We start from the raw sequence: 24,155 nt of genomic DNA, 5'->3' as shown, positions 1-24,155 counted from the left end.
GGCGAGAAGAGCAGTCCGATAAAGCTTTTGTATGTAAACCGTTATTGAGTTAAAATTTGTTTGAAGCCCAGCGTGTATCCACGTCTTCTCTATCAGCAAATGGGCCTACATTATTCTGCCGGGTTCATTACCACATCTCCGCAAACCAGATAAAAAGAAATAAATACCTTGTTGGCTGTCAAGCTTTTTGTTGTGTTGTCTGCTACTGAGCCGCGGAGTGTATAGTGCGATATTCTGCCACGAGAACCGCTCTGCTGTTCATGTCGAAGCCCATGTCTGGCTCCTTCTTGTACATTGGAGGCGTTCTTAGAGCAGGCCAACCATGGAAGAATCGATTTCACAAATTCGCGCACTTTTTTCTTAAATCTAACCCCAAAACTAACTACTTCACCTGTCAGCCGCATTACCAAACAGCTTCATTCGCGGGGTCTATCTCTGAAGATTAAGAGAAGGTTAAAATAAAACAAAAAAGCGTTTTTTTCGAATTAAAATCAGTGAATGTTGTTACGAGTCAGTTAAAGGGGGCTCTGAAAGGCTCTCTCAGTAAAGTTGCGCTATGCTTGATCCTAAAGGATGCCCCCTGAGAAAAATCTTCTCGCAAGAATTTTTTTTTAATAAGGGAGTAATTACTCATTGGCATCCACCCGAGCGCAGCCATACGGCTACAAAGGAAAGCTATACAGCTTTCTCAGAAACTTCGTAGTTAAAGAAAAATTCGTCCTGGTCCGGGGTTCGAACCCAGGACCACCGCTTCACCGGAGCAGTCGCTCTACCAATTGAGCTAACCGGGACGGCAAGCTTATGGTAGGGTGAGAGCGAATTGATCAATAACTCGAAGTGGGAACTGTGTTGGTGAAATATTTAGGGGAATCCCTAATTTTTCTTTAACTACGAAGTTTCGGAGAAATCTGTATAGCTTTCCTTTGTAGCCGTATGGCTGCGCTCGGGTGGATGCCAATGAGTAATTACTCCCTTATTAGAAATCTACTCCACCTTGGGGGATACCCCTAAATATTTGACCAACACAGTTCCCACTTCGAGTTATTGATCAATTCGCTCTCGCCCTATCATAAGCTTGCCGTCCCGGTTAGCTCAATTGGTAGAGCGACTGCTCCGGTGAAGCGGTGGTCCTGGGTTCGAGCCCCGGACCAGGACGAATTTTTCTTTAACTACGAAGTTTCTGAGAAAGCTGTATAGCTTTCCTTTGTAGCCGTATGGCTGCGCTCGGGTGGATGCCAATGAGTAATTACTCCCTTATTAGAAAGCTACTCCACCTTGGGGGATTCCCCTAAATATTTGACCAAGAATTTTTTTTAAACGCATCTTTGTTTAACCTCAGATATCTGCCACAAAAATTTGAATTACCGCGTCTTAGTACGTTTTCCTCTCCTCTCCTCAGTTTTCCCACGATGAAATGTCGGCGCTCCTTCGCCGGCTCCGCCCAATCAGCCCCTCCGCCGGCTGCCTACGCCTGCAGGAACTCCTCAAAAGGCGGAGCTTCCTCACCCGCCGGACTGGCCGCGGACAGCGAACCAAAGATAACCACCTGGCTCTTGACGTCACTTGCACGATATGACGTCGTGTACCGAGTTTGGATCGAATGCCCGACAACGCTGGTCGCCGCGAAGCGCGACAGAGGGACTTTTTAAAAATACATCGTAAATTACCCGCTCGCTTTTGAGGTCTCCTAATCATTTTGCCAAAAGTAACCGAGCATTAGGTTTTTGCTTCTCAACCGTATAACGCAGCATTTACAGAAGCCCTAAAGACAGAAAGGTCTAAGAACACTAGGAAAAGGCCTCACCTTTTTTTGGACCCATTTAGACCTTAATGGCTGCCATAAGTGATTCGCTACGCGGCTGAGAAATAGACCACCGTTGTCCGGTTACTTTTGGTAAAAACGGTGTGTGGCATAACCGCTCGGTGGCCAGTAATCTGCTTAATGAAAACATTTCATAGCCAACCTCGAACCCCCCTTTTCAGAGGCATAAACTGTAGAGGCTAGTACTTGTTCCTTACCCCTGCTATAGTATATAGTCGACATTAATTAGCTTCCTATAAGGCTCTAAACATCGGGGAAGTTGTCGGTTGCTATAAAATGGTCCGACTCAGGAGCTTGAGTCGAAATAGCCTTAGCGTAGCCGTTTTTATTTCGACAAAAAGTCTAAGCTGCCGTATTTAAAAAAAAAAAGCCAAATGAAAGCGTGCTGCGTGCGTGAGAATGTACACGCGATTACAGAGCTCTCATCCGCGACTTGGTGTAAAGCGTTGCCCCCGATAGTGCTTCGCGTTGTATGTAGGCTTGTAGCTGGCTCCGAAATAGCAGCCAGTGGTTGCTGACAGCCCGCATTTCCGGCGAGCCAACGGCAGTTACTAGCGCATACCTCGGAATCAACACAAGCCAAAATTTCTTTCGTGGGCATTGGAGAAGGAACAAATTTGGCAGAGCCGCATTCTGGCCTCTGGGTCGCATTTTCACGAGATATCTTTTACTATTCGCGGGCTGAGATTTCTCGCGAAGAAAAACGGCTGGGCTAAGGCTACCTCGTCAGAAGCACCTGAGTCGGACCATTTTCATGGCGCTGGGCTAATTTTTTATTGGCACACGACAGTTTAAAGCCATATTTAATTGCTTAAATTAAAGTCAAACAAGTATTAAGTAGACGGAGAGGGAAAATTACTTGTCTGTACTTTACAAAACTCTACACACATGAACTTGATTTTAGTTCCGAACACCACTTTGTCTTTTTGTTTACATCTCCATCCGTTTAAGGTACGAGAACCTAAATACAGGGTATTTCACCGAAGACTTGGTACTTCATAAAAGTAGGCGCGTGATTTAGAAGAGCGCACATTTCGGCATAGCATTGTTAGAGATGAGTGTGTCATATTGCAGCTATGACGTGTTTGCTAACAGACTTGTGAACTAATACTTGATTTCTAAGAGACTTGTAAGCCAATTCTGAATAGCTCACTTTATAACTACTGTTAGGCTCCTCGTGTGTAGCCCCCCTAACTGAAATCGGTATTAGTTTTTAGATTTTCCAAAATGCCATTCTCGTCGCCGCTGTGTTGCATGGTATTTTTGTGCCTCACACAGTAGAAAGCGAAGCAGCTTGTTCAAAAAGAACGCTTGCCCCGCCTACCACTGCCCGTCGTACAGCAGCGCGTGTGTGACGTTCTCTCTTCGCGGCGCCCTTGTGGAAGGGGAGAGCAGGCACAAACCACGTGACCTGTACGCCGCTTTTTCACGCGCTCTCGTGGGTGAGGGTTAACACTTTTTCTGGTCGCGCGATTGCGGTTTCGCTCATGTGCAGCCCCAAAATTTCTCCTGCTGCAGCGGCGACGACGACAGTGGTATTATCGGTCAACTACAAACTGATTAGATAATACTTATTTTGGCCTACAAGCTTGTTAATAATGAAGAGCCTAACTGCAATGACTAGAAAGTAAACCATTTAGTACTAGTTAATCAGCCTGTTTGTTCGCACGTTTTACTTGTGTTCTGATGCACACAAATTCCAGGCAATGCTTTGCCGAACTTAAAAAAAAATATTTTAAAAATTTCTAATAGCCTTCTGTGGAACCCCCATCATATACACTCGTGTTCTGACTCACGTGTCGTGGAGAACGTCGCATCCGTAAGAAATAAAAATATCTGAGCTCCTCTCTAAACTGCCTCAACTAGCTCCAACTCTAAACTGCCTCAACTAGTTATCAGGTCTCTTTTTCGACAAGATGGCAAATAGACAATTTCAAAACAATTTCATCACAATCTGATTGCTTTCAACTCACAGGTTCTAATCGGGTGGCAGGGTTCTCGTATACAACGTCCCTGGTGCACCACGCAACGAGTTCCAATAGGACAGATGCGATCCTGAAAGTCAGAAAAGGAAACGGCACTGGTGTCATCCAGTAAGCATGACAAAACAAGATGGCTTCTTTGATTCAATTCTACATTTTTGGCTTGCCTCCTTCACTTTAAAGAATTGCAAAATTCGTAAACAGGGTGTGTTTTTTCCACGAAGATAGTTTACATTGGTTATCATCTCCGTGCTGTATTTGATTGAAAGCTCGCTTAGCCCGCTTCATGCAGTCACGTCTCCTCCACAAATATCTAAATTTTTTTCTGAACTCCTGACACCCTTACCGAATCCTCTGCACCGTGCATTGCTTATAATTTACCATGTTTTCCACTTAAATTGTGAAAAAAATCTACGAAGGGCAAGCTGCAGATTAAGAGGTTTTTCGTGACAAACAAGAGGCAGCAGCAATACTAACTACTCGAGCATAGCGCACTTTTTTTTCTTTTTATTCTCTTTCAATTTTTTATGGTTTCCTACGTGTGCACGCTTTCTCACAAAGTCCTCCCTCGATTGTTTATTTTTTTTCGCAACTCCAGACGCATGCTTGTCTGTATTCGCTGTAAAGAACACAGTTTTTGATGCCTTCTCAGTATATCGTTGCCATAGTTTTTGCTTTCAGGCGCTGGCGATTGAGAAAGGTATTTCTGGAAACAATGACTCTAGTTTGAACGTGCGGGTAACTAAAAACATTTACGCCCGAAGCTTATGTGACTTTTTACACGCAACCGGGCTTCATGCATTTCTGTAACTTATTCTACCCTCCGTGACTAACACCACGTTTTATGCCGCGCGGCACACTCAGCGTAATAAATAAATAAATAAATAAATAAATAAATAAATAAATAAATAAATAAATAAATAAATAAATAAATAAATAAATAAATAAATAAATAAATAAATAAATAAATAAATAAATAAATAAATAAATAAATAAATAAATAAATAAATAAATAAATAAATAAATAAATAAATAAATAAATAAATAAATAAATGACTTTACCTAGGTCGGGATTTCAGAGGCACTGGAGAACTTGACCTGTGTTTTCACGGGATCAAAAGAAGCCTTATTGCACTCGCTTTCCTGGGTGGCCACGATGGCTGTCTCTTACAAAAAGTCCTACACTTTCTAGACTGTCTGCAGATTGTGTACTAAAATTTCAAAAGAGGGAGGCAACCTGAAGGTGTCGCGGCCTGCTTATGCGCCCCTGAGAAAGCGAGAAGTCTTCTCTTATTCTGTTGCACTGAAATCTTGCACTATTGCCTATATGTTGAAAATCGTCAGCCTTAGACCGAAAGCTAGCCGTAGCACAAACCTCTTGTTGCGATAAATGTAGTGTAGAAAGCAATGCCTCTGAAATACTGTTTTGTCCTCAGTGAATGCCACTGACTCCGCACAGCCTTGGGTTAGTTCCCCCTGAAAAGCCTCCCGAGTGAACATCCGGACTGGGCAATCCTCCTGGTCTTCGCCCGGGATAACCAAAGAGGGAACCGTTCGGAATCCTCTCCGGGCCTCGCTCGGGGTAGCCGCCGGGGAACCCACCGCCGAGCTCCCGGCCAAGCCCGCCGCCAGGAACCAGTCCACCCGGACGGCCTTCTAGAAGTCTCCGGGCACCCGTCGTACGCCGCCGCCGTAAGACTGGGCTCGCACGGCGAGCACTGCACGGTGCAGAGAATTAGTCAGGTAACGACAAAGAACAATGATTTCGCGGCTAAAAGTGTCAGGCCGCAATGTTTCCATTCGGAGGCTTTCAAGTTTCTTATAGCCGGATGTTTACATAAAGGGCATGTGAAATTTACCTATAGTGGCACTGTAGTTGCTAGGAATTTGCTGTAGTTGCTAGGGACTACCTGGGACATTTTTTCCGGCTATCTTTTCTCACATACCGGTGGGCAGGTGACCACGTGCCAATGCTGGCAGGTTGTGATGACGTCACAAGATGACATGACCTAACCATAAGGTGGGTAATCTTCCTTTTCGCTCACAACGCCGACGATGCCACGACGACGCCTGATTTTCTGCCAAACGGGAGGCTTAACGCTATCGTTTTAATACGTGGAGCAAACGACCAAGTACACCCATGCCTGCTCATTTCACCGAAATTTGGCCAGCTCCGAATTGCGCTAAACCGGCATACAGCTGTATTAACATCCATGCAGAACCTGTTACGAGAACGTCTCGCAAGTAGTGCCACTTTCTACACTCTAAACGCGAGTAAGCCTATTCAAGAGTTAAAAGGGAGTAAGCTGTCCTGTAGAGCACACTCTTTTATAAACGTGTGTGTGCTGGAGGATGGCTTATTCCATTCTTATTCCTTTCTGTTTAGAGTGTAGTTCGAGAATGTTGCGCCGACAAAATTTTCTGTTCAGTTTGGCATACCGCGAGCTGCTAGCCAGAAGCGACAGTGCCATCCGTTCATTAAATTTATGAATTAACGAAATATTGTTGAGAATTCCCCTGTTTCTTTTGAGGTGAGAGCAGTTATAATTCTGTTTTTGACGCTCAAATGAGGGACTGCGGAGTGGCTTTTCGTTTGGCGTCAGCGCTTCACCCGATCGCAACGCTCATAAAAATGCAAATGAAGGACTTCAACCAATTGCGGAGTTAATCTTACGAGACCGCGCTTTGCCACTGATCTCATCTAATTTGGTTAATATTTAAAGGGCAAATAGGCGCAAGACTTGTGCGCCTTTGCGAGTGTAAGGTGGCGCTTATTTCAAGAAGCTTCGTAACGGGAGCAGGGCAGCAGCAGTCCGAGATCAGTTAGTCCAGCCTGGAGCGTGCACCAGGCGATGGCCATGCGGCTCCCGCGTATGCCCGTCGTCTTGCTTGCAATGACCCCCGGACAGAAGAGGAGCCATCCTTTCAGTTATAAAAACAGCAAAAAATATTCATGGGGAGCTAGACAAAGCCAAAGGTTAATTAAGTTTTAAAAAAACCATGTGGCCCTCTGAGGGAATTAAATGCGGAATGCGGAACATAGGGCGAAAAAGACTTGAGCCCTACACGGCTACAAGAGCGGCGAAAAGCAACTAATAAAGGAGGTAGCATACAAATACATTCAGATCGCTGGAAAAAACATGTTCCAGCCAGAATACGGAGGGAAACAGCATACACAAATGGACAAAAAAAATAACGATCAGGGAGGTAATAACTGCGCCAGAAATTAGAAATAATGTTAGTCCGGATGGAAATAGGGTCACTGTTACGATGCTGGCAAAACTCGATGAAACCCAAGTTAAAAGGCTGACAAAATTCTTCAATAGCTGCTCGGCCGAAGAAAAAATGTCCTTGGCCTGGATGACGACATGCTGCAATTCATACCTAAGCAGAAAAAAAAAGAACATGGCATGACCAGTCTGGATCACACCCTGCTCGGGAAGCTTTTGAAAGAAAACTACCCGTAAAAGTATACAGTTACATGTAAACAAAAAAAAAAACGGAGAACTATTGGCACCATGGTTGGCTTTAGAATCAACCTGTTCATCCATGACATCGGCCTTCAGCCAAGAACTGTAATCAGAACTCTTAATATTCAGGAAATAAAGAAGCAACAACCGAATTAAGGTAGAGATTAACGAAACCTGAATTCAGCAACTCCCAAGTCCTTGGGCTCACAATCGCAAAGAACAATAACAAAGGGGATATCAGATACCTAACCAATATGACAGAACAGGAAAGAAGAATGACAGGCAGAACCACCAACAGGAGAAGCGGCATTTCAGTGCAGTGCGCACTGGAGCAAATACCGATATTCAAAACCAGTAGAATTGTTTACGTCACGCCATCCCATCGATTAAAAAAAGCAGACAAGGAGAAAATCAGCGCCTTGAAAAGGAAAGCATATAAGAGAGCCCTCGGTATTCTCATCAGCGCCTCTACAGAAAGGCTGCTGAAGCTGTAAATCCACGACAGACTGAATGAAATAGTTATTGATAGGCTCACTTCGCAGAAATGTCGCCTAGCCAACAGTAACATAGGCGTTGAAGTGTTTGAGAGATTCAAAATGTCATGTATAAACACAACGCACGAACGATCTGAAGATCCCGGAGAGATGAACACCTTTCAAGTAACGCCCATACCAAGGAGCGTGTACACGATAGACTATTGAAGAAGTCAGCCCAGATCTCAAGCAATAGAAAAGCAATGAAAGAACGACAGCAACACAATACGGAGAGACGTGGACGGCCGCATGGACGAGCACAAGTACTCAATCATGCTGATCCCGTACTCAGAAATGCTACACTACGATAGGCTAGACCGAAGAGAATATGCTCTGCCGGGTGAAGAACTAGGCAAGGAAGAACAGATGGCACTTGGAATAACGCAAAGAAATACACACTCAAGCCCAAAAAGATATCACGCAAACACCAAGCAGACCATGAAAGGCAAAGCGAACACTATGGTATAGGGTCGTGCCAATACCAAACAGCTTGACGCTTCCAAGACAACTTTGAGAGAGAAAGTATAGAAGAACAGACGATTCAGAGGTGGGAGGTAATGCTGTCAATTTAGAACAGAAGTTTGAGCAGGAGCAGCCATCGGGCTCCTGGAATAGGGGGACCGGACACTGATTTCGGGTGCAACTGCAACACCGCTGCATCATCATCATCGTCAACAGTAGCACCATCCACTACAACCCTTATTTCGTCTTTCACTTGGGCCAGAGCACACAGTGGAGGCAAATAGATCAATATATGTTTATTAGAATGGGGAGCCCTCAGTCTTAGATTATACTGAGCTTCTAAGACAAATGGAAAAGACTGAACACGCTGGGTGAATTATCCGCTTTATTTATTCTGCCGATCTTTCTGCATAGTCCCCAGGCTCTCTGCTTAGCATTAAAAAAAGCATTTCATATAGAACCAATGAGCAACCGTGCTAAATCCATACCGTATGGCGCCGGTGCAAATGTTCAGCCCCCAAGAGTCCGAAGTTTCCTTTGAATACCCAGATTGTAGTTGTGTTGTTTCGGCGTCTCTTTTCAACAGCGACCACTCTGACCAACTTAAGCGACAAGACAAAGAAAAGGAATAAAAGCCGACAAACAGCACTGAACAAAAGGCTAATGTTGGCGCTTGTTGCAAAACTCCTCTATTTTATACAACTTTTGACACAATTGCAGAAACGACATAACCGCTCTGGAGCACAGAAAACTGCCTCTACACCTACTTTTCTTCCAATTATTCTCAGGTTGTGGTTAATTTGATGCCTGTAAGGCACGAGAACCATATTTATTTTGCGCATTTTTCCCAGCCAGTTACAGGTCGTTCGGACTTCTCCGGCGTAGCTTGCGCAACCGAGGCCAGAAGCTTAGGAGGGTGCCCTCCTTTTTCCAATCCGGCTTCCCACCCTGAGAAACTTCCTTCAGTGCTCTGAATGCAGGATTCTGGCGGAGCATTTTCGAATACTGCTTCAACAATATTCCTTTTAACAAGTTTTCAATAGCCCGAGTCAAAGCGAAGATTGTGCCAGCTTCCCTTGTGTTTGCATGTCCAGCAAGAATGATATACCTTAAATTCAAGGTTGAGTTCTAGGAATAGTAAAACCCCTCTCTTTCTGGGAAGTGATTAGTTAAAGGTGCAGTGAAGAGGAATATGAACTTGTCTTTTTGCCGCGGGAACTCGATCTACACGCTCTGAGCTTTCTTAGAAACTTCGATTTACTGCCCTGTGTGGCCGATTTCCCTAAATAAATCGAATTAACGTCCGGCTCCCACATGTTTTTTTTTTTTATTTCTCCCGCGTACGGTGGGCGGAGTCGACCAACGCGTGGAGCGCCTTTCACCCAGTCCTGTGGCGGCTTGCCGGTCTGCCATCGGCGGAGTGATACGTATTAGTCCGTAGTCGCAAATAGTCCCCGCGTATTTTTATTTATGCGGGCTTATTTGGCCACTATATTATCTGCTAATGAAACTATTTATTCATGGAAACCTAAAAATCAAAATAAAGCAAAAGTGAAGCCTCCACGGAACTGGCTGAAAGGCACTTCACGCGTTGGTCGACTCCGCCCACTGTACGCGGGAGAATTCAAAAAGAAAGGCGGGAGCCGGACGTTAATTCGATTTAATTAGCGAAATCGGCCACAGAGGGCAATAAGTCGCAGTTTCTAAGAAAGCTAGGAACGTGTAGATCGAGTTCTCGCGGGAAAAAAACAAGTTCAGAATCCTCTTCAGTGCACCTTTAACAGTGTCAAGCACCGAGCAAACCAAGTAAGGACAACTGCGTTATCCAAAATGATCATCTCTTGTGTACAGTCAAATAGCACCAGAAAATCATCAACAACCAGAAGACTTTAATGCCATTATTTCCTTCCAGGTGGCTACTGATAACACTGTCATGTTGAGCTAAATGAAAGTAGGTTGCTTAATACCGGGTCTATAACAGATCTAATCCAAATACGTTGCTTCTGCAGTAAAGACTCTCATTTCACGTCGCAAAAGATGTTTGCGTGTAAGCTGATAGGAGATCCATGAAGCCCTCAGCAGCAGTGGCTCATTCGTTTTGAAAGGTGACTGTATTCGAATTATCTATGCTCTCATTGATACAACGGGGGAGGTCGACATGGGGAATGAAATAATACGAATTCTTAGCATCCGCTGAGCAACCTAACCGTTTTTTTTTCTACTCTATAAACTGAACAACATTGCCTGCATTTTTTACTAGGAAAAGATCTTGGAGGCGCAGTTTTTTAAGATGTCGCTGCAGAAAAATCCCTACACATTTTTGCCACGTACCAGGTTCTGACGCAATAGCACGTAGAGGGTAACATCGTTTATTCGTCTTTGGCGTCAAGAACGGTTGAATGCTAAGTTTTTTTACTATCCAGAAAAGCATTGCAAATTTTCTGCGGGTTCAATTTTTCGCATATTTTCTTCCCTCCCTTTTTTGCCTCATAAACAGAAACATCAGTGCGCAAGTCAAATTAAAACTCGATGGCGTCTTATGCTTTTGATTGGAATGAAATTAATATTTGACTGAGAGCACTCAACAAAAGGCGGCGGGTGGCGAGTGGAGCAAACACTCCTCTCTTTTTTAAGGTTGCTGTCAAATTCCCCACAAACTTCCAGTTGTAAGAAAAGTAGCTGTTGAGGTTGTTTTCAGTGCCCCAAAGCAGTTACCTTCTCTCTGCAATAATGGAAAAAAATTGGGTAAAAAAAAAGAGGAGTATTTGCACCACTAGTCGCGAGCAGCGCTTTTTTCAGTGCTCTCAGTCAGTTATTTATTCCATTTCTTTGTCTAATGGCAAAAAGTACATTGGTCCGACCGGTCGCTGTTTAAATGAGAGACCTAATGAACAGCTAAACTGCGAGATTATGGAAGCTGGCAGCCTAGAAAGGTTGAATGATCAGTGCATGAGCATACCCTCAATTTTGTTGTAAGGAAAAAAAAGCGTTTCTCAAGAAATTCTAGTTTTTGGTAGCATTGTTGAACACGCTTGTTTTTAACAACATCTTGTCGTTCTTGCGCTTTTTAGTCGATCATCGTTGTTTTGTCCGTTTTTTTGCTGTTTTTCGCTGGCGTTTCATCCATTCACCATCATGTCTACCAGACATGTTTGTACAGACATTTTACTCGACCCTCGCTGTTTGTACCTTTTGTCGCCATGTTCTTTGTTGGGGTTTTTCATTTTTAGTCTTGAAATTGTTACCCATAATTTAAAGGCGGTTCTTAGTATTTTTAATTTCTTGCCTTATTTTTTGTTTTATCTTCTCGCAACAAAAAATTGGTTCTTCATTGTCCAGCCTTAAAACATGATCCTTTGCTTCGCTTTAGGTGTCTGATCTCCTGGCACTGATGCATTCTTGGTTGTTTGACGAAAGTTTTGTAAGTTCATGGTGTATGCGGGAGTGGTGGTAGGTCTAGTGATATCAGCTGAGCTACCGCGTTATTCCTTATCGGAGCTCCACCTTGTTAAGGTTTTAGTTGGCTTGTGGTCATGATTTCTCCTTCGCTTCACTCACGGGTTTTTTTACATTGTATTTTCGTTCAGTCCTTTTGCGTTAACCATCAGGCCTAATATACACCTATTAAGTACGGGTTCGCTTATTTTCGAACGAAAAGTAATTCAGCGCTCTGTCCCGTCGTCGTCTTTGTTTTTGTGTTCCGTTGTATTTTGCACTGTGTCCTGCAAGCATGGAAATGAACCAACTGGCCAAATAGCAAGTGTTGCATGCGTAGCCGAGGCTCTGGGCGGCCACGAAGGGCTTGTCGGAGCGTTGTTTCACACTTCGTACTCCTTTGTGTCTACTGGCAAATAAAGCGTCCTGAAGATATTTCTTGCTGCTATTGCCATCATATACAACAAAGTCCCCATGTGCACTTCGTCGCTGCGCTCAATGAGGTCCGAAGCATAGCGGTGACCTTCGAAGGCGGTGCTTGAATGGCGAACATGGCGAATGAATGGCGAACAACTTTTCAAGTCCGTGCCTAGCCCTGGTATCTTCCGTCCACTTAGCAAAAAGGAACGAACTCCTTCGCAAACGGCGGCACCTTATCTCTGCTTGACAGGCGGCACTTTTGACACCATGTCACGTTATCTGGAAGTCTGCGAGCAGGCGCAAAGCGAAGCATTCGACGCGGGCTCTTGGCGGGAGGAACCATGTCTTTATTCCAAGAGACACATATATAATATACGGTAGAGGAAGTAGCTGGTGAGCATCACGTAAAAGCAGATCTGTTGAAATACGGAGGGCAGATTGTGCTAGTAAAACTAGCCACCCTGTATACGCAAAGCCTTATGACCTGATGGTGACGATGATGAGTCATATGACCTTTGACGCAACATATCGCCGCTTGCCATCGCGGCAGCCCGCTCGCAGGAAGCCAGCCAGTCCTCGACGTCACAACTGCCGGTCCTACTGATGGCGGCAGGCTCCCGTGGTCGTGTCCCATGGTCTCGTGGCTGGCTCAGGAAACCGACGCAGGCAACGCCTGGGGCGCTAGGGGGGCGTCATTCGGCATTACGGATATTACAGAGCCTGTGGGCAGCTCCAGGACGAGATCAGACGCTACCGCCACCACTTGCCAATAGGTTTATTTGCCATAAAAGCACCAGAAACTATTTGGAGATTGTCTGCCCGTCGGCGGTCGTCGTCGTTGTCCTCTGTTGGAGCAGCGCATACCCACAGTGGGTACGCCTTGTACAGACAGAATGTTCCAGAATCAAGCAGCAGCGCGCGCTCAGCGATAACGGTGCCGCTACCGCGTCGGCACATGTTCGTCGTTTCGAGCTATATGTAATTATCATTTGTTAGTTTCATTTTTACCCTAGCACATTCCGTTAAGTTGTAGATGTGCCTCAGAAACAGCCGAGAGATTTTTTTTTTTTTTGGAATTTAACTTCCCGGTGCCCCGTGAAGCGTTGCACAGTGAGAAGCTGTACCCAGGCGCCAAACTGCTGGACTCGGAGGAGCTGAAGAAGTTGTTTGACCACCCTGTGGCACCCATACTGTCTGATGTGGCGTTAATAGACCCGGTGAAGGTGGCCTTAAGTGTGTATTTCTTAAAGCATGCCATTCGCCTGAGACACATCCTACGAATTACCACTTCTGCAAAGCTTGTTGTACCACAACATGCATCCTGAATGAGGCAACGGCAGACAGATGAGGATGCCTTAAGACAGGAGAGTATTATATTGTGGAGACCAGTAATATAGGAACCTTGCAGTTATGCAAGGTATCGTCGATATGATGGTGGTAACTCCATTTGAAGCTGTCTATAGTGCTTTTCGAGTCGTGGTCAGCTGTCTCGCATTCTGCGGAGCCACGCTCAATATTTTCAGTAGGGCTATGATGTCCCTTCATGACGAAAAGCCGAGAATGCACTACAACACATTCTGAAACTATGAAGCATCATTTCAACGCTATAAAGTTTTGAAATACCGCGATACTTGTCCGTGAGCCTCACTTCTAGCTGGAGGCGCCGGAAGGGAGAGCTACCCCCAGAAACACACGTATAAGAAACTTTCCGATACATTTTTCTCGTTTCGCAGACCACCCTTGGATGCGGGCATTCGTAACAGTTGCCAGTGCTGTGAAGAAGACAGCGACAAGGTGTGCAAAGTCATTTAGTAACTCTGTTTTGAAAACGACACGGTTAACGTGTATTTTGACGACGGACATACGCGTAACAGGTACTTTTTCATCTAGTGCTTCTCCGAATCACACAAGCTCCTCGTGGAGTCAGATATGCTGCCACGTGCGCTACCGTTGAAACTGGACAGTATAGAAAGCTCTACATGAACGGTGGTTCTCAAAGGCCATGATAAGCGAGCGAAAGCAAGCCGCGCACCTATGCAGACGATACTCCTGGCCGCCTAAAGTGTTCGCGAAAACACCCTATTTGCAGACGCAGTGGGGTTTCGGCTTGTCAGAGCCCTGAAAACTTTACTTCCAGCTAGAAAGAGCCCTCTTTCATTTCGGCCACGAGCACGACGTGAGGGAACTAGTGACTGAAGATGCGAGTGAAGTAGCGGTGCCGTCTTCTCTTTATTGTTATTTATTTGTACGGCATCACTCTAAAGAACACAACTAGGAAGAAGGCAGCCTTTTACAGGGCTTTTAAGACTGCAAGACATGCGCATATATGTTGAAAATAATTACGCCAAAAAATATTGACGCAAAGATTTGTAATGGTTATGTGTTCATTCTGCAAACCTGCCGGCTTTGGCTTTATCGCTCCGTTTCTGATGGAAGAGACAACCAGATTTATACCGATTGATCGCACCCAAGCAAATGCAATTCTACGTTGTTCTAGACAGTTGTTGTACTTTGCATGCCGTACCTCGAAAATTTTTTGTCAGCTTTTAATTGACCACGGCCGAGAACGGTGGGCATTCTATTCGAAGATGCTACCGATTTCGTTTCGTCGGAAGGCGGCGATATTTGACACCCAGTTAATTCTGTTAAGAGCTGTTGCAATCAACAACACGGCAGCTAGCATTACGCTTTTTAGGGCCATTAGGTGCGTGAAAGCAACTCTTCAACGGACGTCAGTGCTGTTAAACTCATTGCCCGCATGCCGAGTTGCCGTCGCCATTCCACTCTGGATGCTCGCCCCGCCACTAGAGGCGCACACATCGCTCCGAGTTTGATAAGCACGGTGCCTATCGTGCCAACCCTCTGGAATGACCTTGCTATCAGGGTGCTTGAAGCTATAAATAATAAGAGAGCTGCCTGAATTTATATACTGCTCTGAGGCGTTAATCACATCAGTGTATAAACGACCAGAAGCGTAACGAAGCCAAGCTGCAATGCTGTTTTCTTTTGAAATCACAACTATTGCATTGAACATTTTTCCAGCGAAAGTGCGTCTCTAAACAGAGTATCGCCAAGTGATATGGTAAATAAAAAAAATGAAATCAGTGAAGAAAAGGCAAAACCCGCTGTAGAAACACCACAAAGAAACCGCCATCTTTGACTGGAGAAAGCGCGGTGAAAGCCCGGCTGTTTCCCGATCCGCTTATCGCCAACCCGTTGCTTTTTATGGCAAAGAAGCAGAAGCTAGGCAGGAAATAGGAGATTGCCCATTTGTCCCCCGATGCTGTGGGATGAGGGTGATTCATTATTCCCTCTAGTGGTGCCCAGGGGTGAATGGTAGTGAAAGGGGGAAATTCAAGAAGGGGTCTAGAGTCGCTAGGGTTGAAGAGGCCACTCCCAATAGCACGGGGGCAAAGGACCGTTTCCTGCCTAAACTCTACTGCACCGAAAGATGGCGCCGGGGACGTCACGTGAAAACTATATCCGAGCTTGAGAATACACCGGCGACGAGCTGCCTCTTTTTTCCTAACCTATATGACGCACTTCCAGGGACATCGGCTTCTTTGCCTACTGGACATGTTGGGGCAATACGTAGAATGACTGCACTGAGAATACAAAAATTGAAAAAGAAATAATTATATCGTAGTTTTTGCATCTTATTGCGTGGTTATTATTGATTAAAATAAAAAATAATTTCGAATAATTTTATAAGACAACACACTTTTTTATTCACATAAAAAATTGTATACCGAAGTGTAAAAAAATATTTTGTACAAGTATTTTTATTTAGATTGTTTTGCTACCGTTAGCAAACAAGGTGACGACCGCGGCGTGAAAAAGTTTTTCGGTCAAAACAAACCGCGAGCATATTTGTTATAGTCCTTTAAAATAAGGGTTCCCCGGGTGCTGCCATATTGTTGGTGGAACTGCCGTGTGCTCCTCGCGCTAGCCCGGTGGAAGCGGCGCCGGAACGAATTTCCGATAGTTCAAAGAGAAGGCTTTTTAGACAGCTTCCTCGTCCGATGCAAGCATCGATAATAACGCAAGAAACCAGGAAATCACCCTTAAGGTGTCACCCCTGATGTAGTGGTTGGATTTCTTATCGGCGAACTGCTTATAACAGCCATCGTTCATTTGCTGGAACTGAAAAAAAAAAAACAGCTCCGGCGCAGAAATTCATTTAAAAATTAATTAGCAGTCGCAAGTGAATAGTACGTTGGGATTCATGTATGTACTATATAAAATAATTTCTTATGCTCCAAATCAGAGAACACGTGAAAATAACATTGGGTTTCTATTGTCCTTTACAAACTTTCTTCCTTGCCTTTTGTTTTGTGTGTAGCACCTGTTAGGTGCTATTTTGATGCTTCCAAACTTCTGAACTTTGGAGTGAGAATATTATGAAGCGAAAAAAAATTGATAAAAATTTTACACCAAGCTTAATTCGGAGCAGCGATGCGCAGTGCAGCTAGGCATCCCAATTCCTTGGAGCACGCGGCTATCACAGCAGACTCTCGGTCTCCGCGTTCTAACTGGTAGCATTTCTGGCTATGTTGTGGAAGTCATGATCGCAGCGAATGTTAGCTATGGCCGCTGAAGAGCGGGCGGGGTTTATAGCACGTAAAAGAGCGAAATCAAGCGAGAGACACAATGCGGGATGCCTAGTACTTGAAGAAGGAAGCGGCTGCATGTGGCGGCACGTAATGTATCAAATGCGACCAGGTGAACTAAAGTTAGCTAGAAAATAAACAAGATAAACTGGAAATAACTTTTGACCGCACACTGGTACCATAGATAAGGTCGAAAAAAAAAAGGTAGTGCTTCCATGGGTAATTTTAGTCGCAAAAAAAAGTGAAATAAAAGCAGAAGACAGTGCTCCGAATTTTTCACACATTGCAATTGAGTCCACAACATTCTATGTATAGCCAAGCAATTACTTTTTTGTCTGTTATTACTCAATTTTTTTTAAAAATGGCCTTAACTTTATGAACTTGTGAAAACTGTGCGCGTAGTCTCCCATTTCGGTATCCTCTGGTGGCTCGAGCCGTGCGGTTCATGCGTCATTCTTTCAGTTCACTGCCATTCCGGGTACTCGACCATAATTTCACGAGCAAGAGCGCTGCCTTCTCAATAAAAATCAGTTGTCCATAATTTGCCTGACGATGGGGGTTATAGAGCGAAAACAAAGGCAAAAAAATATAAGCAGGTGGATGCTAGAGCCATTCTTATTTGCAATTGTATTGCAGCGTTAGTAATGACCGGAAATTCGTTTTCTACATCGTTATTAAAAGGACGAACCGCCTTTAGTGCTGCCCCTGTCTCATCGCAAATGGTCGACATCCATACGACCACTAGCAGCAGCCACAGGTCCTCTCAAACGGCTGGAATCGAAACCACCTCCGAAACTATCTGGCGCATTGCCGCACCGCTGGAGGAGCCACCCTCGGCTCCTCCAATGTGGCAGGGATAGGTGACCACCTCTGAGACTAGTGGTGGTGCCCCCGGGACCTCCCAAGGTGAAATTGGACAAACCAGCGACGGTTCAGGGGCCAACCGGGCCAAGGAAGACAATAGACGTCCCCGCTGAGGTGATCTCAGCCGCACCGCATGTCAAGAAAGATAAAATGAAAAATGTATGTAAAAAAATTGTGTTTGTGGCAGTCACTGCTTCCCTATGTTTTCTGAAAGCACTTTCTGGTGCGGTTGAAGGGTATATAATGCTAGCAAAACAGAGCATGTCCCTGGTATGCGCAGGTAGTAGTAATTCGTGCTTAAGTGAAGAAGAATGAAATGTTGTATTACGAATACCTTCTGCATACCGACGGTGTTCCACCCCACTGTTTGAGCTGATTTCTTCAAGAGCCCAAATATTAAAGCGACTAGTTGTTACTGGAACACTAGAAATGCTCAAATATAATAGGTTTCGTTTGTGTCGCTTTGTGTGCCACGTGTACCGCTTTGTGTCTCCAAGCTTAGAATCCCAACTAGTTTACTGGGACAGGACATGGCTATTGTCTGGTGCATATGAACCCTTGTTCAATAAGACTTCGTCTTCGTGAGTTCATTTTGTTCCAGTCTTGTTGCGTTGTATGCTAACTGAGCATCGGTTTAAAAGAGCATTCAGCTACAACAATTCGAAAAAATACTCTACTGAAGCTGTCTGTCCGTATTTTGTTCCCTTATAGACCTTGTGGGGTTTTAAAATGGGGAGATAAATACGTTATCCCCGCTTAACCGCGGCTAACACAGTTCAAAGCCGCGCGGACCCCACCCCGTGGTCGCTAGCGCTACCGAGCACACGGCGACCACGGCGGGCCTTGCTCCACGGGAACAAAGGAACGACACACTGGATGACACAAACAAGGCATATATTGCTATAACAACAATAACGCCAGCTAGCAACAAAATACACTGAGGAATCGAAGATGTCCGACTCACCAGCACGGTTACGAGCGAATGTTCGCCCACGGTAGGGCAAGGGGAAAAACTCCGAGGCCGCACGGGACAAGCTAGGGGAACATTTTTCCACACAAGGCCGCCCGCTGGCGGAGAGCGGAGCCGCGCGCGACATGTCCGCGTGCTTTCCCGGTCCCGAGCAGCAGAAAGCCCCGTCGCTCCCCGCGCGCGCGCAGCAAAACGCCATCCATGCCGCTGGTGTCGCTGCGACGCGAGCGCCCTCCCCTGTTACACAACTGAGAAGAGTGCCTTGCGGGGAAGCTAACCACAGTTGAGGTGCATTGCAGGAAAGCGAACCACAGGAGACGAACGAGTCCGTCCCCACAACCTTTTCTGAAGTTCCTAATATCCAGGGTGCACCAGTGCGCCGCAAACCGGATGAGGACATACAAAACGTCCGGCGTCCCTATAAGGTGCGCGCGCGGCGGTTCTTTCGCACGGGTGCTGAGTTGTGAAGGTATCAGACTTCACTAGGTTCGGAATATTTTCAGTGGCGAAATTGTCTCCTGTAGTCCGGATCCGCAGCCTCTAGTAGCTGCGCGAAACCTATCCCTGTAACGAGCCAGCTGTTGCATGTGGGCCCATTTGGGTTCCCTGGAGACGTCTCCAGAGAGCCAAAATATTCCTTCCCTTACGCAGAATTTCCTGGATAGCAGCTGTGCATCAGTATATATGGCTGCACGTGTAATGTTCGCATGTCCGTTGTGCTCACTTTGTTCAAGTTGAACAACGCTTTAAGTAGCCCGCTTCTGCTGCAGTGTGTTGCCTCGCCCCTTGCACTTTGATTGGTGACTGTTGGTGCGATTGAATGGTATGGGGGACCTATCACAGCATTTGCCTTCACCCAGTAAGTGACTGCATCCAGCAATGGGATTCCTCCAACACGCTTTCACTTGCTGCCGGCGGTGTGGCACCAAAGAGGTCATATAAAGCTTCTGGAGTGGAAGCGACGCCAAAAAGTGAAGCCGGCATCCGTCATCTTGCAAGCGAACCTCCTTGGGCGGCCCAATCGAATAAGCCGCAATCAGTAGCCGGGCTTGGGCGGGCTCCTGAGAGGGATATGAGGCAAGAAAAGAAGAAAAGAAACAAGGAAGATCCCGCTGCGCATTTTCCGTTTTTATTTATAGAGAAATTCTAGTCTAAGGCACAATATTATCCAAATACTCCACTCCTTGTACATGAGCCGGTTTGTACTCGCTATGCGCCCTGGCCAATATGACGTTGCGGGTACGTGCAATTAATTCCAAGGACGCAACATCATCACGTACGCCGTGAGGAAGCGAAGCGCAGTGGCTTCGCAGTCAAACCCCCATCACTGCCAGTTAAATGCAGGGTACTTTTCTGGACAGCGAAGTATCCAGACTAGCATCCTCCTTTGTCATGCTGGGACCGTCGACGGAGCCACCCCCTACTAAACCTGGGCTACCAGATGAACAACGTGCTCGCAAAGTCGAAGAGCAGGGGAATGCTGCCACGTGAACCATTTTTCGTGCATTTCTCCTGTTTAGCATTATTTTAACCATATTAGTGGTTTGCGTTCGTATAACCACTCCCATTTTAGGGTCTACGTCAGCACTTAAAGAAAGCATTTATATGTTCACATAAAGACGCGGCCATAATAATGTGAAGATTGCTACGGCTATCAAACTTTTCCCACGCTTTGCCTAACACTAATTAGTAACTACTTTAGGGACTACTTAGGAACTACTCCTATAAGGGACTACTCTTTAATAAAGAGCTGCGATTTCTGAAAGTACACGTGTAGGTTGTTCCTTTTTGTGGAAGGTGATTGCTGCCGTCTTTTCAGCGATTTTCATTTGTCTTCAATACCCTTCGAGTGGGATCGCCTTTTTTTATTTTTGGCACTGCTTTGCTACGGCTGGTTTTCTACACTGGTTCCTTGTTTTCGTCCTTTTCTTTTTGTCTCTTTTGACGGAGTCTTGCTAAGATGCATATATTTCTTCTTTGATAAACGCAGGTTGTTTGTTGTTTATTCCAGCCTATAAGCCAGTTTTATATTGATTTTCTTGTTCTTTCTTGTTGAGAGCAGTGGCGTGTGCTGTTATAAGCAATAACTGTGCGAAGAAATAAGGTTTATGACTTGATCATATGATACATGTTTTCCACAAGTGATGGCTGTATGTCTAAAATATGTCGCTTTGAAGCTAAAGAAATCATGTGGTAGTAGGCGCCTGTCATCTAAGTGGTTCTTCTGATCGTCCACGCCGTCATGACGCTGTTTCTAACGCTTCAAGGAAAGAGCAATTTGGTTTATTACAACGCATTAGCTGGGCATGATGTATTGCAAGAAGCATCCATAGATGGCGCCACCTACACCAGGAATGAAGACCGCGAAAAGCGCAACATGTCGGCCAGCGATGTACTCCTCCGTGCGTTGCCGAACTATTTGACGCAGTGACATCGTCATGGACGCTTCGCTCCGGTAGCCTTTTTTTCAGAGAACTAATTGATTATCGGTAATCGATTACACAAAAACAGAGACTAAATTACCGCAGACGTTATCATTCCAAAAAACTAATGAATTGATTACAAAATTAAAGAGAAATATAATTAATTACACGCAATTAATTACGTAATCATGTAATTACAATTATATTCAAGCAAGGACGGTATGCCTCCCGATCCCACTGTAGACGCAGGAGCCGCCTGCGTTGGTTTAGCGTTCCGCTTCCGGAGCTATCTAGGTTTTCCAGACGTTTGCGGCAACAACGACTCGGTTAATTTAGTACCCTCAATTTCGCGGCTTCGCCTGTCACTTTCAGTTATTTCCAAAAGACGACGTTCGCATCATCTGCTGCCATGATAACGCACTCGAGCTCGCGTAAATTTAAAAATAAATTCTCCGCAGCTTTCTGCTCGCGTTCCGGTGCAGCGCCGTGCGCAACACTCGACTACGTGGTCCGGGATTCTATAGAAGCGTGCGTCGCACTCTACAAGGAAAGTGCTGAGCAAGAGTGCTGGAACCTTTCCTTGGCAAGGGTGTGTGGGAGGCCCAGCCAAAGCTATTTCAACGTGAGGCATCAAAATTCTTCGGTTAGTTGATTTGAAAACTAAAATAAGTTGCATGAAATAAGAATTGAGAACATAAAATAGCAATTGCTGAAAACTGCGCTGTAGACGGGACAAGGAAGAGACGACACACGTACAGGTCCCTACGCGCTGTTTTCTGCCTTGTGTACTGTTCACTAACTAGTCCAGCTCCAGACTGCTACATAGAAAAAAATAAGATAACACAATCGACACACCTTATAGACTTTTATTTCATAGCATTTTGAGACTTCAGGGACCGAAATGCCTTAGGGATATGAAGCATCCTTATGCAAAAAATTACCGCCGACAGAACGCATCTAGGGCCAGTTACTTTAGGCTCAAGCGCTTGCGCTCAGCGTCGCCGACTTTGTCTTTCTCCGCTCTCTCCTCGCAAGCTATTAGGATCAGTGGTGCCGCCGAAGGGTCTAGGTCTTTCACCATCTTTTCCTGGCAAGTAATTAGAACCAGAGCCGCCGGCGAGGGGACCATTGGTTTCACCACTCACTCCTGGCAAGAGGGTCGGATCAGAGCCGCCGGCGATGGAACCAGGGCCAGTCTCTCCCTCCTCTCCTAGCAAACCACCAGAAGAGGTACCACCGACGTGGTGGGTGCCACTCAGGTTGGCAGTAGTTATCGTACGGCTAGTTTCAGCTGCACCGCATGTGAACAACGCTGAAAATAAAATAAAATACAGAGCGTTTAAGAAAGCTAGCGTTACTAGCAGCTTTATAATTAGGCATTTTCTTAAGACCTTGAAGACGATAAATTCGTGCTAAACAGTACGGTCAGTTGCTTGTAATTGCTTCAAAAAACAGGAAAAGTTAGAGCAGTTCTTGGTAATGCTTCCTGCGAGTGCTCTACCACGCCGCTCAACAACATCTTAGAAATTTGTGCAAACCTAAAATCACGTGGTGCAGTTGAATTTGTAGGAAGACGTATATATGTACGACTCTGTACATCTATTGCTTCGTCACTTTATGAATGCGTTTACTAGCCTTTATCATGCGGGACGCGATTAAAGTGTTGCATGCTTCATTTCAGCCACAATTAAAGAAGATAATGCGTTAATATTTTGGGCTGAGTATCCGCATACTTCGCTCAACCGTTTCAGTCCCGTTGTCTAAGAGTAAGTGAAAATACACATTTTTTTTTCGAGTACCATATATATGACAGTTATAAAGAGTTTCAAAACTGAAATAGCTAATTTTTTTTTGTGTATTTATTGCGTCTAAACTGTGCAGTTTTGTGCTGTTTGTTTGATTTGAAAACGACAAGGTGGCTGGCGAGCGATATAAATCAAGCACGCAACGGGACATAAAGGAGGCCAAATATTTAGCTATATTACGTGACCGCAAACTTTTCTGTAAACATTAGAAAACGCCACGCTTAATCACGGGGTAACGGGGCCCGTGATTAGCGCTTTAAGGCGAATTGTGCACAATTGTATGCAAAGTAATCGTACCGCTTTTTCTGAGAATGCCCTGCACCTAGCAGTGATTTCTTTGTTTCAGGAGAATAGCGACCTTTATGTTGGTAATGAGACGCTTCCTACCATATATACCGGGTGTGCCAGCTAAGTTGGAGCATGATTTAGAAAACAAAACAAAAAAACTAAGCGGTCTTCAGAACTGAAATCGCGGGGTTGTTAGGGTTTATCTAAAGTTAACTACCACTTTTTTCGATCCTCCTATTTGAAGAATTAGCCGAGATAAATAACTTACCTTTCTAAATATACCTTTAAACGTTCAGGGGTCAATAGGAAAATTGTGTAGCTCCACAAATATTGTCCAAGCCAGGCACTTCCAACGAGATAGACTTAGCGTGGCCGCTTTTATTCGAGAAAAATGAAAGCCCACGGAGTGTACCACGTGACTGCGCGCTCCGTGCGCCCAAATGCGCCGCGATTGCAGCGCTCTCATCCAGGCTTTGTAAATAACATCACTCGCTTCGCGTCTTTCGTGCTGCCCAAGACAGAGCTTCGCGCTGTGCTTGGTTCCAAGATAAGCGCGAATGGGTTCGGGCGGCAGTTGAAAGAAAGCAAGGCTCCCGTTTCTGCATCGATAATTGTGCTCTCACATTAGCAGAATGCATGCAGAGGAACGATGACAATCTCAGGAGTTTGCATTTGGCAGCAAGATCCCAACAAGCAAAGACGCATATAACAAGCCTGATAACGTCGTGTGAATTAGGCTGAAAAACAGGAGCCGCGCTTTCTTTCAATTGCCGCCCGAACCCACTGGCGCTTATCTTGGAACCAAGCGCAATGCGAAGCCCAGTCTTAGGCAGCACGAAAGGCGCGAAGCGAGCGATGTTTTGTTACAAAGCACGGATGAGAGCGCTGTAATCACGGCGCATCCGGGCGCACGGAGCGCGCTGTCACGAGGTATTTTATTGCGAAAGCAATACTACTTGCACTTTCAAGCCTTTGCCGTGAAGCGGCGGTGCCACCATTGACCTTTCCCATGACCTCTGTGTGACGTCACGCCGAAGAGCTGGGCGACCATCTCGCGCCGTCCGTGTGCGA

The 24,155-nt window shown here is 45.4% G+C and overlaps 1 protein-coding gene across 1 annotated transcript in view; it reads right to left on the bottom strand.

The window, feature by feature from the left end:
* The window catches only part of LOC149359591 (uncharacterized), a 147,268-nt gene that overhangs the window by 60,847 nt on the left and 62,266 nt on the right, over window positions 1–24,155 (bottom strand). The window lies entirely within an intron of this gene.

The sequence above is a fragment of the Amblyomma mixtum genome, chromosome 2, assembly GCF_055824585.1.
Source record: "Amblyomma mixtum isolate Tamu chromosome 2, ASM5582458v1, whole genome shotgun sequence".
Classification (NCBI taxonomy): Eukaryota; Metazoa; Arthropoda; class Arachnida; order Ixodida; family Ixodidae; genus Amblyomma; species Amblyomma mixtum.
Note: the sequence above shows the minus strand (reverse complement) of the source record. Positions and strands in the feature narration are given on the sequence as shown.